The sequence below is a fragment of the Pan paniscus genome, chromosome 21, assembly GCF_029289425.2.
Source record: "Pan paniscus chromosome 21, NHGRI_mPanPan1-v2.0_pri, whole genome shotgun sequence".
Classification (NCBI taxonomy): domain Eukaryota; kingdom Metazoa; phylum Chordata; class Mammalia; order Primates; family Hominidae; genus Pan; species Pan paniscus.
Window position 1 is genome coordinate 14,489,886 of NC_073270.2, and position 17,178 is coordinate 14,507,063.

Sequence of the window (17,178 nt, forward strand, 5' to 3'; positions counted from 1 at the left end):
AAAAAAAAAAAAATGAGCCTGGAGCATCTTATACTACCAGAAAGGAAGTGTTCAAAAATAAAAAAAAGAAATCATAATGATGGGGATATATCAAAGGGCCACAAGGGCCAACTGAAAGAGCTCCCAATGGCCAAAGCAGAAACAATTTGAGCAACAAAATTAATAAAGCAGTATTAGACTACAACTAAAAGGATAAAATGTAAATATCCATGAGTCCATACTGATATAAATTCATTACTGAATGAATACATACATAAATAAATAGGAGGAAAAAGAAAATTTTTGCAAAAGAATTCCAAAAATATTAGTTACTCCATGCTCAAGAAGGTGAAGCAAAACTCTCCACTCCTTCAGTGTGAGGTACGTATACTGACTTCCTTCTGAAGAATACAGTATATGTGTAGAGGGAAAAAAGAATACCTTTAGAGTGGAAAAACCCAGCAAACACTACACTGTGTAAGGCATGTGACACAAGTCAACATCAACAGTGATAAGTCATGGTCATAATATGTACCCTTGATATCGTATGATGAGAATTACAATTTATCTCTAAGGTCTTCCACCTAAAAACCCATAACCCCATTCTTTTTTTTTTTTTTTTTTTGAGACAGAGTCTCGCTCAGTTGCCCAGGCTGGAGTGCAGTGGCTCGATCTCCACTCACTGCAAGCTCCACCTCCTGGGTTCACGCCATTCTCCTGCCTCAGCCTCCCGAGTAGCTGGGACTACAGGTACCCACCACCATGCCCAGCTAATTTTTTTGTGTTTTTTTAGTAGAGACGGGGTTTCACTGTGTTAGCCAGGATGGTCGTGATCTCCTGACCTCGTGATCTGCCCTCCTCAGCCTCCCAAAGTGCTGGGATTACAGGCGTGAGCCACCGCACCCGGCCACCCATAACCCCATTCTAATCATGACAAAAACATCATACAAATCTCAATTAAAGGAAACTCCACAAAACACTGGACTAGTATTCCTCAAACAGGTTATGGTCACAAAAAACAAGGAAAGTCTGAGAAACTGTCACAGCCAAGAGGAACCTAGAAACATGACAACTAAAAATGTAATGTGGTATCCTGGATGGAATCCTGGAAGGGAAAAAAGGCATTAGGCAAAAACTAAGAAAATCTGAACAAAGTATGGATGTCAGTTAATAATGTATCAATATAGGTTCATTCATTATGACAAATGTACCTGCTAATTAAGATGCTAATTAGGGAAACTGGATATTAGCATATGAGAATTCTCTAAACCAGTGGTCCCCAACCTTTTTGGCACCACTGGGACCAGTTTCGTGGAAGACAATTTTTCCATGGATGGGGTGGGGAATGGTTTTAGAATGAAGCTGTTCCACCTCAGATCATCAGGCATTAGATTCTCATAAGGAGCATGCAACCTAGATCCCTCACATGTGCAGTTCACAATAGGGCTCCTGCTGCTATAAGAATCTAATGCCACCACTGATCTGACAGGAAGCAGAGCTCAGGCGGTAATGCTCACTTGCCCGCCATTCCCCTCCTACTGTGTGGCCCAGTTCCTAACAGGCCACAGACTGATACCAGTCTGAGGCCCTAGGGTTACGGACCCCTGCTCTAAAATATCTTCACAATTGTTTTGTAAATCTTTAAACTGTTCTAAAATAAGTTTATTAAAGAAAAATGGGGCCAGGCTTGGTGGCTCATGTCTGTAATCCCAGCACTTTGGGAGGCCGAGGCAGGTGGATCACCTGAGGTCAGGAGTTCAAGACCAGCCTGGTCAACATGGTAAAACCCCATCTCTACTAAAAATACAAAAAGCAGCTGGGCATGGTGGCGTGCATCTGTAATCTCAGCTACTCTGGAGACTGAGGCTAGAGAATCGCTTGAACCCGGAGGGTGGAGGCTGCAGTGAGCTGAGATCACGCCACTGCACTCTAGCCTGGGAGATAAAGTAAGACTCCATCTCAAGAAAAAAAGAAAAAAGAAAAATGGGCCAGGCAGGGTGACTCACACCTGTAATCCTAACACTCTGGGAAGCCAAGGTGGGCAGACAGCTTGAATCCGGCAGTTCAAGACCAGCCTGAGAAAAATGGTGAAACTCAGTCTCTACAAAAAAAAATACAAAAATTTGCCAAGCATAGTGGTACACGCATGTAGTCCCAGCTACCCTGGAGGCTGAGGTGGGAGGATCGATTGAGCCTAGGAGGTGGAGGCTGCAGTGAGCCATGATCATGCCACCACTCTCCAGCTTGGGAAACACAACAAGATCCTGTCTCAAAAAAATAAAAATAAATAAGTTTATTAAAGAAAAATCAAACCACAGTCTGGAAGAAATTTTATAAAACATATTATCTCTTAAAGGACTTCTATCCAGAATTTATTTTTAAAAATCCATACATAACGCAGTAAGACAATCCAAAGTTTTTAAGGGGCAAACAGTTTTATATAGATTGCAAATAACACATGAAAACATGCTTAGCATCATTAGCCATAAAATGTCTCTTATTGATCAAACTCTATTCAAATTTCCCTGAACTACTTTTCAACTGGGCTAGACTTTTGGACTTCCATGTTTATCTCTGTACTGTTCAATTTTAATAAGAATCTTGCTAAATCAGTCTAACAAGATACTCCCACCCTTGATATCTGGTCACCCTCAATATTTAATCAGATTCCTCATTCTCCACCATCCCCCAAGTGACATCTGATCACTGTGGTCTGTCTCCAGCAAGAATTCTGTTAGGTCGATTTAGCTAGAATCTCCCCTTACCTGTGATGTTTCCTGTTAGTAATTTTCCATCCACTGACTCCTACCCAGTTTTTTAGCTATAAATTGTCACTTGTCCATGCTGTATTCAGAGTTGAACCCAATCTCTCTCCCTCACTGCAAAATCCCATAGCAGTTGACATGGTCTGGATGTTTTGTCTCCTTCAAATCTCGTATTGAAATGTGACCTCCAATGTTGGAGGTGGGCCTAGTAGGAGGTATCTGGGTCATGGGGGCGGATACTTCATAGAATGGCTTGGTGCTGTTCTCACAGTAATCAGTAAGTTTTCACTGTATGAGTCCATGTGAGATCTGGTTGTTTAAAAGAGCCTGCCACCTCTTCCCTCTCTTTCTTGCTCCCTCTCTCACCATGTGATATCTCCTACCATTATTTTAAACTTCCTGAGGTCTCACCAGAAGCTGAGCTGATGCTGGTGTCATGCTTGTATAGCCTGCAGAGCCAAGAGCCAAATAAACCTCTTTTCTTTATAAATTATCCAGCCTCAGGTATTCCTTTATAGCAATGCGAAAGCAACTAATACAGCAGTGGTTCCTACAGCTATCACAATAGTTCCTCCCTTGAATAAAGTCTGCCTTACCACCTTTCACACGGGTCATAAATAATTTTTTCATTAACAGTAGCCATTAGGGAAATGCAAATTAAAACCACCAGATACCATTATATAACCACTAAAATGACTAAAATTTAAAAGATTGACAAAACTAAGTATTGGCAAAACTGCAGATCTGTGGAAATCTGAATGAATTATATATGTTGCTAGTGAGAACACAAATGGCAAATTGTTTAGCAGTTTTCTTTAAAGTTAAGCATACACTCACCACAGACTCAGCAATTCTATTCCTAAGAATTTTATCTGTGAGAAATGAAAGCATATGTTCACATAAATTCACATAAAGTCTACATAAAGACATAATACACATATATATATATATATATTTCTTATACACCCAACAATATGGGTGAATCTCAAAAGCATTACGTGAGTTAAAGAAGCCAGTCACAAAAGATCACAAGTTGTATAATTCTATTTAGAATAAAATCTAGAAAAGACTGAACTATAGTGACAAAAAGCAGATAATGGTTGCCAGGGGCCACTGAGGGAGAGGATTCACTGTGGATAGGTATGAGGGAAATTTGAGAGTAATGGAAATGTTATACATCATGATTGTACTGGTGGTTACACAATTGTATATATTTGTCAAAACTCATCAAATTGTACACTTTACATTCATCAATTTTGTTGCATGTAAATTATACTCCAATAAAGCTGACAAAAAAGTAGTATACCTATTACTTGACATAAACTAATCAGCCTATATACTAACTTGCCCCTTATAAATAATAAAATCACTTTTGGAGGCTGAGACAGGAGGATCACTCAAGGTCGGCGGTTTGAGACCAGCCTGGGCACCACAGTAGGACCCCATCTCTCCAAAAATTTTTTTTTAAATAGCTGGGCATGGTGGTGCATGCCTGTAGTCCCAGCTGCTCGGGAGGGAGATCAGGGGGACTGCTTGAGCTCAGGAGCTCTAAGCTGCAGTAAGCTATGATTGCACCACTGCGCTCCAGCCTGGGCAACAGAGTGAGACCTTTCTCTAAAAAAAAAATAATAAATTTAAATAATTTAAAATAATAAACATAAACTTTTTAAGTGGTCATCTGATCTTCTGATGTAACTCATTTTGCGTAATTAATAATCATGTCCAGTAAGTAGCCAGTGCTCCTTTTAAAATCTGTCAGACTCTGTCACTCCTCTGTTCATAAACCTACAATGGTTTCCTAGCACACTTAGAATAAAATCCAAAGTCCTAATTTTCAACATTTACAAGGCCCTACATGATCTGACCCTTCCCTCCCTCTTTCAACTTACTCCCCGCATTCTTCTCTCTTACCACACTCCAGCCCACACTGCGATTCTCTGAGCACACCAAGAAAGCCCCTACCTCAGGGCTGTTGCATCTATTATTCATTCATTCCTTTGAGATGCTGAGCTTGGTGAGAGATTTCTAGTGAAAGAAGAGGGCCCATAAATATAGACTGCATGTGTGTGCGTGCGTGCGTGTGTGTGTGTGTGTGTGTGTGTGTAGATGCATCACATGTATGTATAAATACCTGAGGTCCCACGGTGATTAGTATTATAAAGAAGAATGAAGTGGAATATGAAGGGACAGTGGGTACTTTTCTCTCTGAACAAGAACTCCCTTCCCCAACATCTTCACATGGCTTTCTCCCCCATTTCATTCATGTCTCTGTTCAAAAGTCAGCTTTATCAGAGAGTGCTCCCCTTACTGACCCATCTAGAATAGCATTTCCCCAGCCATTCCCAACATTCTCTTATCTCTATTTTATTTTTCTTTATGGCACTTTCCGCTACCTGACAGTATACATAATTTTTGTTTGTCTACCCCTCCAAATAGAATGTAAGACCCTTAAATATAAGAATTTGTCTTTTTAGGCTGGACGCGGTGGCTCACGCCTGTAATCCCAGCACTTTGGGAGGCTAAAGTGGGCAGATCATGAGGTCAGGATCTCGAGACCATCCTGACTAACACGGTGAAACCCCGTATCTACTAAAAATACAAAAAATTAGCTGGGCATGGTAGTGGGCGCCTGTAGTCCCAGCTACTCGGGAGGCTAAGGCAGTAGAATGGCGTGAACCCAGGAGGCGGAGCTTGCAGTGAGCCGAGATCGCGCCACTGCACTCCAGCCTGGGCGACTGAGCAAGACTCCGTCTCAAAAAAAAAAAAAAGAATTTGTCTTTTTAGGTGCTATATCCCAATATGTAAGGCAATGCCTGGCACATGGCAGGTAGGTAATCAATAAGTATTTGCAGAATGAATGAACAGCAGTTAATTATAACTAGATATAAACAGAGTAATTATTGTGAGCTATAACCCCTTAAGCAAGCTGATACTTATTAATTCTTACAGGTTGCTCCTATAGAGAAATGTCAGGAAAATGTAGTGGAGTGTTAAGAATCTAATCTTTTCAAGATTAAAACAAGAGAAATTAAACAAACGTAGGCAACAGTATTTTCTGTTTCTAAAAAATGGAATTCTAAAAGCAAAATATATTTTAAGCTTATTCATAACTTTTCAAGGAGACACGGCTTTAAGAAGTGAGATGCCCTTTGACTAACCAACCCAGCAAAGAGAGGGCAGAAAGGCCAACAGGCAAGTCAGGAGCTACTCTCCCACCACGACATGGAAACCCTTTCCTATTAATGAAATTTTGGAACCCCAAGCCAAGGCAAAGATCTGCAAAGTATTACTCTTTCGCTATAAACCACAACTTGTATTACCCATTTAATGTCCATTGCTGAAGGCATAAAATAATATAAGAACTGTTTGCAAGGCTCCAGGGTATACTGCATCTCTGAGGACTATTATGAGACCTCTATTAACAGCTCTTACAGATGCAAACAATTTAGTTTTCAAATATTATACAAAAACTAGACTGGCACATTATAAAATCATTTTTATATAAAATGATTTATGTTTGTCCAATTTCCAATCTTCCTTTAAGGAGAAGTCAGACATTAACAGGAAATTACTAATATGTTAGTACTCACACGCTGTCGCTCAAGTGCAAATTCAACAAACACATCATTAGATACATGAAATAAAGTAGAATATATAACTCTTGTTGAAAATTGAATGTCCTATCAAAATCATTTTAATTGAGTTTGTGACCAGCCCGGCCAACATGATGAAATGCCATTTCCACTAAAAATACAAAAATTAGCCAGGCGTGATGGCGGGTGCCTGTAATCTCAGCTACTCAGAAGGCTGAAGCAGGAGAATCACTTGAACCTTGAACCTGGGAGGCAAAGGCTTTAGTGAGCCAAGACTGCACCACTGCATACTCCAGGTGGGCGACAGAGCAAGACTCTGTCTCAAAAAAAAAGAAAAATCATTTTAATTACTAACTTCATTGATAAGCAGATACCTTTAACCTTCTAAAGCTGAGAAAGGTGGGGAAAAAGCTTTTGAAATGAACTTTCTTGAATCTTTTTAAAAGACTTACAAAAACAGGATATGTACTCCATGTCATTATACTCTTTTTCAAACTAACACTAGTAAAACTTGTACAATATGCCTATCTTAGCTAGCACTATTCTAAGAATTACTAATTTTCTGGTATCCCAACATCAGTTTTCATTTACAGGATGAATGGAAGCCAATGAAACTGTATTACTGACTGAAAAAATCATTTGGGGAATTTTTTTTTGTTTAGTTGCCAATTAAGCTCAAATTTTCAAGAATTGGATGGTTAAAAGATTTCCAATTTAGATTCCTCTGTGGTAGCACAGGTTAAGAGTCATTAATTCAACAAATATTTATTGGACACCATTGTACCCGGCAAATCTTTTCCGTAAAGGGCAAGATATATTAACTAGTTCAGGCCTCGTGGGCCACATAGACAATGCTACAACTACTGAGCTCTGCCACTGTAGCACAAAAGCAGCAATAGAAAATACACAAGTGAATAAGCATGGCTGTGTTCCAATAAAACTTCATTTATGGATACTGAGATATGAATTTCATATACTTCTCTGGTGTCATGAAATATTATTCTTCTTTTGATTTTGTTTCAACCATTTAAAAAAGTGAAAATCATTCTTAGTTTGCAGGCCATTCAAAACCAGGCATCTGGCCAGATTTGGCTTTCTGGCCATAGTTGGCCAATCCTTGATCTAAACCACGGGGATATAGCAGTGAACGAAACAGAAAAACATTCTTACCTACATGGAGCCTCAATTCTAGCTTAGGGAGACAAACAATAAGAAATTAAATACATTAGATAACATGTCAGATAGCAGTAAACACGAGAGTGAAAAAATAAAACAGGTAAGCAATAGGAGTACTGGGGATGGTCAGAGGGCTTTTATTAAAAAGAAAACTATAGCAGTAGTTACAATTTATTTATCATTTTTTTGGACATAATTTCAGACTTATAGAAAAGTACGATAGTCTAGTATCTAGACTATATAAAGAGCTCCAAATTTCAATAACAACCCAAAAAAATCAATTTGAAAATGGGCAAAAAACTTGAACAGACTCAAATAAACATTTCTACCAAAAAGATACACAAATGGCTACAGGCACATTAATATATCCAATATCATGATCATCAGTGAAATGAAAACCAAAACTACAAAGATTTTACTTCACATCCACAAGGACAGTTATGACGACAAAAACAGAAAATAGTAAGTGCTAACAAAGATGTAGAAAAAATTATAACCTTGCATATTGCTGCTGGAAATGCAAAAAGGGTTCATTCAGTTACCACGGAAAAAGGTTCAACAAAAAGTTAAACACAGGCCAAGCGCGGTGGCTCACACCTGTAATCCCAGCACTTTGGGAGGCCAAGGAGGGCAGCTCACTTGAGGTCAGGAGTTCAAAATCAGCCTGGCCAACATGGTGAAACCCCATCTCTACTAAAAATATTTTTAAAAATTAGTCGGGCATGGTGGTGGGCGCCTATAATCCCAGCTACTGGGGAGGCTGAGGCAGGAGAATAGCTTGAACCTGGGAGGCGGAGGTTGCAGTGAGCTGAGATGGCGCCATTGCTCCAGCCTGGGCAACAAGCGCAAAACTCTGTCTCAAAAAAAAAAAAAAAAAAAGTTAAACATAGAATTAATTACCATATGACCTAGCAATTTCACTTCTAGATATATACCCGAAAGAACTGAAAAAAGTTACTCAAATACCTATACAAGAGTATTCATAGCAACACTATGCACAATAGCCAAAAGGTAGAAACAACCCATATGTCCATCAATGAATGAATGGATTTGGAATGAAACAAACTGTGATAGATACATGAATAATGTTGAATACTGCTCCTCCAAAAAATGAAGTACTGATACATGCTACACTGTGAACAAACTTTAAAAACATTATTCTAAGCGAAAAAAGCCAGACAGCAAAGGCCACATAAATGGCATGATTCTATCAATATAAGATATCCAGAATAGGTAAATCCATGGACAGAAAGCAGATGGGTGGTCCACAAGGGGGAAAGGATAAAAGAATGAAGAGCAACTGCTTGATGAGTATGAGGTTTCCTTTGGGGAGATAAAAATGTTTGGAACTGAAAGTGGTAGTTGCACAACACTGTGAGCATTTTAATGCCATGGGATTATGCATTTTAAAATGCTTCATTTTGTATTCTAAGAATTTCACTTCAATTTAAAAAGGCAGACACAAAAGAATACATAATATATGATTCCATTTACATGAAGTTCTAGAACAGGCAAGACTAATATATGGCAATAGAGGTCAGGACCAGTGTTACCCTGAGGTGACTGAAGGGGGCACAAGGGGCCTTCTGGAGGGCAGAAATGTTCTGTTTGCTGATGTGGGTGCTAGTGACACAAGGCCGGCCATGTTCACTCTGAAAAAAATTCATGAAGCTGTCCCCTTAAAATAAATGTGTATAGTTTTCCATATGTATACTATACACACAAGAAAGCTTTGAAACTATAAAATTTTCAAAATAAGATTGCAAATTTTTAAAAAACTGTTACCATTGTGAATTAAAGGGTCCAAAGGATCTCTCAGTATTATTTCTTATGCCTGCATGTATCCACAATTAACTTACAAAGTTTTTTTTTAAAGAGTCAAAGAATTAAAATTCCAGACTCTCATCCCCAAAGATTCTGGTCCAGGTCATGAGTTGAAAGCTAGGGAATCATCATTTTTTAAAATAAGCTACCTCCAACAATTCTAATCCAGCCCTCACCTTGAGAAACTCCAATGTAAATGAACTCCGTCAGCTGCTTAACTTCATATTCTCCATGAACCACATCTGGAGGGGGCTTGTAAAGGCATCTATTGCAACAGCACAGAGGATATGGGGAGTAAAAAAGCTACAAATGATTCATGAGAGGCTACAAAAGCTAACCACTCTGGGGCTAGGATTCAACCCTGGAAAAAAAATTAGATAGACTGGAGAAAAGTTAATAAAATGGGAGACAGTCAATGGTAAATAGACATAGAAACCTTTCTGGGCAATCATCACAAAGACAGCCATAAATATTATCCACAAAACAGTGATTTTTCTTATGTTTTCCATTAAGATGTAATGCAATCAAGATAAATGATGTTGGAAGCTAAATATCCTTTAGGAAGTTATCAGGACAAAGTGTGAAAATCAGTGCAGTATGCTTGGACTTTCAGTACGTTCCTTCATCACAAACAGTAAAAACAATATTTCACTCCTGGGACTAGAAGTAAATAAACAATTTGGTTCAACCTTATTTGGGTCACCGAGGTTTTTGATCTGCTTTAGCTTCAGGTCAAAATTTTTAGAGTGATATACTTTGGTATTAGTTCAAATTGTTTCAATGAGGAATTTTTTCGAAAAGTCTAGTTTGATTTGAAGCTCATTTTCAAAATAAAAGTTAATATTTAAGTCCAATTCCTATTCTGAAAAATTAAATCAAAATTCATTCCGGCTTTACTATTAGTTTGGTAGAAATCCCTATTACAACAATTCGCAGCCTCTAGACCATTAAATTAATGACCATTAAACCATACATTCATTTCCCTGGCCCTTGCAACAAGACAAAAGCTAATAATCTCTGTCCAAGACTTATTTCCAGCTATACCTTAAAATGATATACAGTGCCACAAAAGCTCCTACACTCAAAAGAACCAGCTGTCACTTAGCTCTGGGAGATTGCAGCCCTGGGAGAATGCATGCTCCATGTGGCCAGATCTCATTTTTGCCAAGATAATTTAGAAGTCCAGATGCTTATATTAGTCTCCTCATTTTTACATGTTGACAACAAATTCCAGTTTTTAAAAGCTAGTCTATGGGCCAATCAACACGCATCTGTGAAATGTCTCTTTTGCAATCTCTGGCCTACATCACTTTGTAAGATTAAGAAGGTCTCAAGCTTCTCCAGATGCAAAATCTAAGCTTGCGTAAATCTTCAGTTTTCCATACAATACAGGTTTCAGGCAAAATAGCTCTTTGACACAAATGACAGTCCTAACAACAAATTTTATTATCATGCTTAAATATTTAAAATATTGAATTACCTCTTACTACTTAAAGAAACAATACAGAAGTAACCTGTACTGCAGTCTACCAAGTGTCAACTCACCTTTACTAAAAAGAGCCAGATTAGTGGTCAGAAATGCTGCATATCTTCTGATTATAACAAATAAAATTTGTAATACCTTTTTCCTTCTCCAAAACAAGTCAGATGAGCTTTCTACTCAGAGTCCACAGGAAGTCATGGTATTTTTCTCAAATACCAGAAAACTAATAAAATATCATGGTATTTTTCTCAAATATCATTAGTATAGACAACTTCGTCTACAACTTTACCCAGTGGTAAACTGCCTATCAAGACAAAACATGATATCCTTTTTAGAACTAGTAATTTGTAGCAAACACACACACACACACACACACACACACACACACACACACACACTCCCCATACACAGAAGCGCATGGGAGGTGGGGCTATAATGTTCAGCTAACATGCAAAAATGGCCAAGATATAATCAGGTAAAATAATTATAGGATAATGAGAATCTATCTATAAATCAGATAACCAGCCCCCACATAGGGAAAAGTTGACTCTTCCATTCCCACTATGAACATTAACGACTTCAAGATCAAGAAAGTAGGCACATGACATAAAATAAGTATTAAATTTTGAAGAAATCCTGGCATTCAGATGGATAGGGTTTACGGAAGAAAAATTCTCTGGTAAACACAGAAACAGTAACAAGATAACCAACTCAGATATCTGTTCAAGTACCCTGCCCAAGAAATTAAAATTACTACATCCAGGACTTGCCCCTCCATCTTCTCTCCCAGCACGCCCATTCACCATTTCTCTGCACTTATTTTAGGATATAGAGGATGGGTTTGAAGGATGTAAATCTATCAATTATACTGCACTTTGTTCAGTTCTGGAAAAAATGCTCAATGAAAAGAAGGTAAAACTATGGCTAAACTTTTTTTATTAGTAATAAATTTAACTGTGTTAACCTTGTTTTCCATGACAAAATAATTACAGAATATGGACAATAATAGAGATCTACAACATAGAAGCCACAAGAGGATTAATAATTCCTTCTAAGTTTTGGTACAGGATTGATCTAAAAAGCAGAATTTTCATAACTGGAGCTAATTGGAAGTCACATTATTTATTATCATGGGACTACAGAAAGCAAGGTCAGAAAGAAGCTAGACTTATCATCCAATTTAATATCCAGTTTGCAAGTAGTTGCTAACTACAGCTTAAAATATTTCCAGGGAAGTTATATATCCATGTGAATATGAACGTGTTGTGCCGAAAACACAGAAAACATGCAGTTCCCATATAGCAGAGGGTGATCTGCCATTATAAACATTCTTAAGTCAATGCTTGTATAGGAAAATTAGCAGATATTTGCAAATTCATTTTCAGGTCACTGAAAATTAAAGCCAGAAAGCCTATTTTCATCCATGTATTGAAAAAAAGGCACATGAGATTATTTCTGTAGTGATGCTGCCTGTTCTTAGACTTATTCTTAGTCACATATGAACATTTTCACCCAAATACTGGCCAATTATAAACAATTAAGACATGCATTACTGAGCTATATATTATTATGTTTGAGGCTGTAGCCAATTGGCTACAGCCAATTAATATTACATTTATAAAGAGTAAAAAGTTCAAGAATTAATGAATTTTAACCAATAAGTTTCAGCAGAGTTAGCCACAAAACACTTTTATTAGGCCCAAATGAAGTATCTTTCATTCATTAATACAGAACCACAGGGCATACTTGGAAATCAGAGGCTCAATTATCTTTAAAAAAGTTCCTAAGGAAACAAAAAACTTTCCATTTTTGTTCTGTAAACTGCTCCTAAACAACAAGGTATTCTTTCTTTTTTGGCATTCTCTTTTCTCCCTATCTCAGGACATATTTACAGATGAACTGGCTGCTTTACAGACATGCTAAAAGTTCTTGCTGCAGTTGATCAAAGTTGGAATGTCTGAGGAAATTACTCAACTTAGACAGCCTGGAATTATATCTAGCCAAATAGAGCACTCTACTTTCAACATGTGTTAAAGTAATATTTTAGCTATCCTGGATGTAAGTTGAGAGAACATTTGTTTGCATCACATTCTGTGAACACTTGAGTCAAACATAGTATGTTGAACACCAGGTTTTAGTATCTGTGACAGTTCATTTTTTTAACTATTCAATTTACAAGACAACATACTTCATTTAAAAAAAAAAAAACCCTCACACAACAACATATGTAGTAGAAACTAAGGCTTTTTATGATCTTCTTTAAGTGCCCAAGCTTTTCTGGAAATGTCAGAAAAAATTGAACCAATGTTAATATTTGTTCATCAGAGCATTTGTTAATCTGACATAAAATATTCTGTCCAAAAATGGAAACTTTACTTTTTCTTGCACTGCCCACTATGAGCTCAAGATATTTTTATTATTTAAAATATTTTCACAAAAAGGCACTGCACATCTGCACTCACCTCCTTTCTATTACTAATCTGCCTAATTTACAAGGGCACATACAACATAATTAAGCAGAAAAATGACATCACAACAGTTTTCACATTTTTTAATTGAAAGCCACATAATTACAGTACAGTTACTTGTCAAAAACATAACACAAATCTCTAAAATAAAATATTGGCTTCAATAAACTTTCACATTTGAAATAGTTTTAAACTTTTAGTTGGATTCTTTATGATGTCCAGGAAGAGGTTAGTTAGCACACACAGTACCTGAAATTGTCCTTTCCACATGAGCTAAAACAGAAAAGACAAATGTAGCTGTTTCTCCAGTACTACCAAATTTGGCAGCCACTTATACTTCCCTTCAACCTAAATAATTATACCTTTTAACCATATTGACAATAATATGGAAACATCACTCAAGAAGAACCTAACAGACCATGGAATTATAATAATTTAAACCATCCTTTTATCAAATGACATGGTCAGAACTGGAGAGGAAAGAGGGATACTAGTAACTTTTAAGTCCTCTACTAAGCTTTTTTTAATAAAAAGACTTCCAACCCACTAGAAAATGTTGCTTACATTTGCACATACTCCAGAAAAGGGAAACATAAATAAATTCCCCACTCTGAATGTGTTATAGTGTTGATGTCCTGTGTTACAGTACATGCGTGTCATGAACTGTCAGGAAATGTGTACACCATGCAGGAGGCTGGACCCTGAGTGAGAATGACTGCCAGTAAAAACTACCTGGCAATGGGAATGGCCAAAGAACTTCTGTCAACTGGTATGTCTAAGATTCAACTTTAAGCTGATTTCTATAGTGAGGTACAATCCTTCATTATTCTAACACTTAGGTAATGAACACATGAAAGAAAGAGAGAGAGGAGAGCAAGATTTAGAATCTTGATGAGAATCTGGTTTTTTTTTTTTTTTTGAGACACAGTCTTGCTCTGTCACCCAGGCTGGAGTGCAGTGGCACAATCTCAGCTCACTGCAAGCTCCACCTCCTGGGTTCACGCCATTCTCATGCCTCAGCCTCCCGAGTAGCTGGGACTACAGGCACCCGGACTACACCCGGCTAATTTTTTGTATTTTTAGTAGAGACGGGGTTTCACCGTGTTAGCCAGGATGGTCTTGATCTCCTGACCTCGTGATCCGCCCGTCTCGGCCTCCCAAAGTGCTGGGATTAAGGTGTGAGCAACCGTGCCAGGCCGAGAATCTTAAAAATTATGTAACTTAAGTTTCTTCCTCATTCTTTTCCAGATTCTGAATAAAGGGGTGGGTTTGAGAGATGGAAAAAAAACTTAAAATCAAAAGGTAGTCTTTGAAATTAAACACCATCATACCAGCCTGTGATTTTCCAAACACAGAAAAATCTTATTAGCCTACATCCTTCATTACCAAGAGCAAAACAGACAAAAACAGTAGATGTTAAGGTATAAACCTGATGCCGCAAATGACACAGATCCAAACAAACACAAATACACATACACACACACACAATGATTCAAAAATCACAACACTATAAATCCTAGGACCAATGAATCTAATTAAATCCCTTTTGTGTAATATTCCTATTAATATAGGACTAGAAGACATTTTACACTCAAAAATCCAAAAGTCTAAATTGCTTCCATGTAGTCAAAAACACAGGATTTCCACTAACTACACCACGCTACCATATATGGCTTTAGGTAGCTCAAAACTGAATTCCAAAATGAAGTATATTTTTGAGAGTAACAACTCCCAGAGAAAAACAAGGGCATCCATATAGAGTTCCATGCTCCTCAGGAACTGCTAGGTCTGATCTTGGACCCTCTCTTCTACTAGATTCAGCCAGGATGAATATATCTGATGAGATCCACATACCTCATCAAGAAATGGCCGGAAAAGCCTAAAATCATTTTTCATGTTCCCATTACTACAAAGTAAAAGCATGATAAGCTCTATACTTAAGTGTTTTGACTTGGTCAAAAGCTAACACCGGGTTTGCTACCATGTAAAATTAATCTAGAATGTAATCATTGATTCCGTTTTCTTTTTATTCTTTAAAAAAAAAAAAGGGCAGTTGGGGAAGAAATCACTGCTTTTCCATTAAGCAGGTACTTTGTGCTAGAGAGCATGTGTCATTTCTAGGGTCTCAGAAAAAGAACGGATGTATCTATGTGTAAACACAAACAGTAAGTTACAAGTTGCCCCTTAGTACTAAAGGCAAGAATCAGCATCAGTACTCAAAAAAGTGTTTTAAAAAGAGTGTAACTTACTTTTACTGTCCCAGGCTAAATGGGCTCTGTCTGGTGCTTCTTTGTCTGCACATGGCCACCCACAGCCTGTCTTCTAATTAAATCAATGCTCTAGCAGCAGAACAAGCAAACAAGTTGCCTCCCATCTGCGTACAGCTCTTCAGGATACATTTCCCTTGTTCAGAAGGTGGAAATTCTTGGGAGAGGTGATTTTCTCTGCCTCTTCACAAGAAGAACATGGATACTTGGCTGGATGCAACTCCATGAAGTGTAACTGTGTGTGTACACCTCAAAAAATAAAACAAAAAATGCAGAGAAACATAAAGACTCCATAAACAGCTGGAATACACAGAAATACTGAAGCACCACTGGGAATACTGCTAAACAGACAGGCAAAATAGGGTCTTTGAAATAATCAACAATACCAAGTTAAGAAAAAAAAAAGGAAAAAAGAGCACCTAAGGTCAAAACTCAAATTTCATGCAATGAAAACACTGTAAGTACTACAAAAGAAAAAAGGTAAATCTTCTACTTCACATACATAGAAACACATCCCACTCCCCTTACAGAGAATAAAAGATATTATCAATGGAAGAAAAAAATGAGATTTTCAAGGGTGGTAGGTCTAAAATTAGACTCACCAGCCACATCATAGTTAATGAGCACTTACGTAAATGTGAGCTAAATGCATCAAGCTGTCTTTCCAGTGTGGTCAGCTCTACTGGGGGGCAGGGGGCGCTGGGGAAAGAGCAAGGGACCACTCTGCTTATGAAAATATAATTTCTACAAAAAATAAAAATGTACAGGAAACTGGAGATGCTCGTTTATTTAAATAATTTTAAACTTCCCAAATAACAAAAATGACCTTAAAGCAGATGCCCCTCCTTTTCTGCAATAAAAACCAACTGACTGAAGTAGGGTAGGGAGCAGGGTGTGGTTAAGCATCTGCTCACAAGAAAACTTGTTATAAGTTTGGTGAGGTGAAAAGGGAAATTATCGGCCCTTCCCAATGTCCCCTTCCATCCTAGGTATGCCCATATGCCATCAGGAAGCCATACCATCTCCATGACCACTAGGCATTTCAAGGACTGGCAGGCCTTAGAAGTTTCTTCTATCCCCCTGAGGCACACAGACAATTCCAGCCAGAAGTATAAAGCCCAGGGAAGAGAATATGGCCTATTCCTGTAGCTGCACAAGAGGCCTGGGCTGGGGTCCACTCACAATGAACTACTCAAGTGTGACCAACATTCCCATTCTGGAGATCCCTGCCTTAAAGAAATGAAGAGCTAGCTGGGCACGGTGGCTCACACCTGTCATCCCAGCATTTTGGGAGGCCGAGGCAGGTGGATCACTTGAGGCCAGGAGTTCGAGACCAGCCTGGGAAACATGGCAAAACCCCATCTCTACTAAAAACACAAAAAAATTAGCCAGGTGTGGTGGTGCACGCCTGTAGTCCCAACTACTCAGGAGGCTGAGGCATGAGAATCATTTGAACCTGGGAGGTGGAGATTGCAGTGAGCCAAGATCATACCACTGCACTCCAGCCTAGGCGACAGAGCAAGAATCTGTCTGAACAACAGCAAAAAAAATGTAGAGATACAGACAAATGTATAACAGTATTATACATAATAATATAAATATATAATGAAAATACCTACTTTC

The 17,178-nt window shown here is 38.1% G+C and overlaps 1 protein-coding gene across 8 annotated transcripts in view; it reads right to left on the minus strand.

Annotated features, from left to right (window-relative positions):
* Nucleotides 1–17,178, minus strand: part of TASP1 (taspase 1) — a 249,730-nt gene that overhangs the window by 211,914 nt on the left and 20,638 nt on the right. Inside the window, exon 1 of one of the 8 annotated variants that reach the window (XM_034947677.3) lies at nt 15,538–15,681. The exons of the other annotated variants lie outside the window; for them this stretch is intronic. The gene's annotated coding sequence lies outside the window, so the exon portion shown is untranslated. Of the gene's footprint in view, nt 1–15,537; nt 15,682–17,178 lie in introns of those variants that run through there. 8 annotated transcript variants of the gene reach the window in all.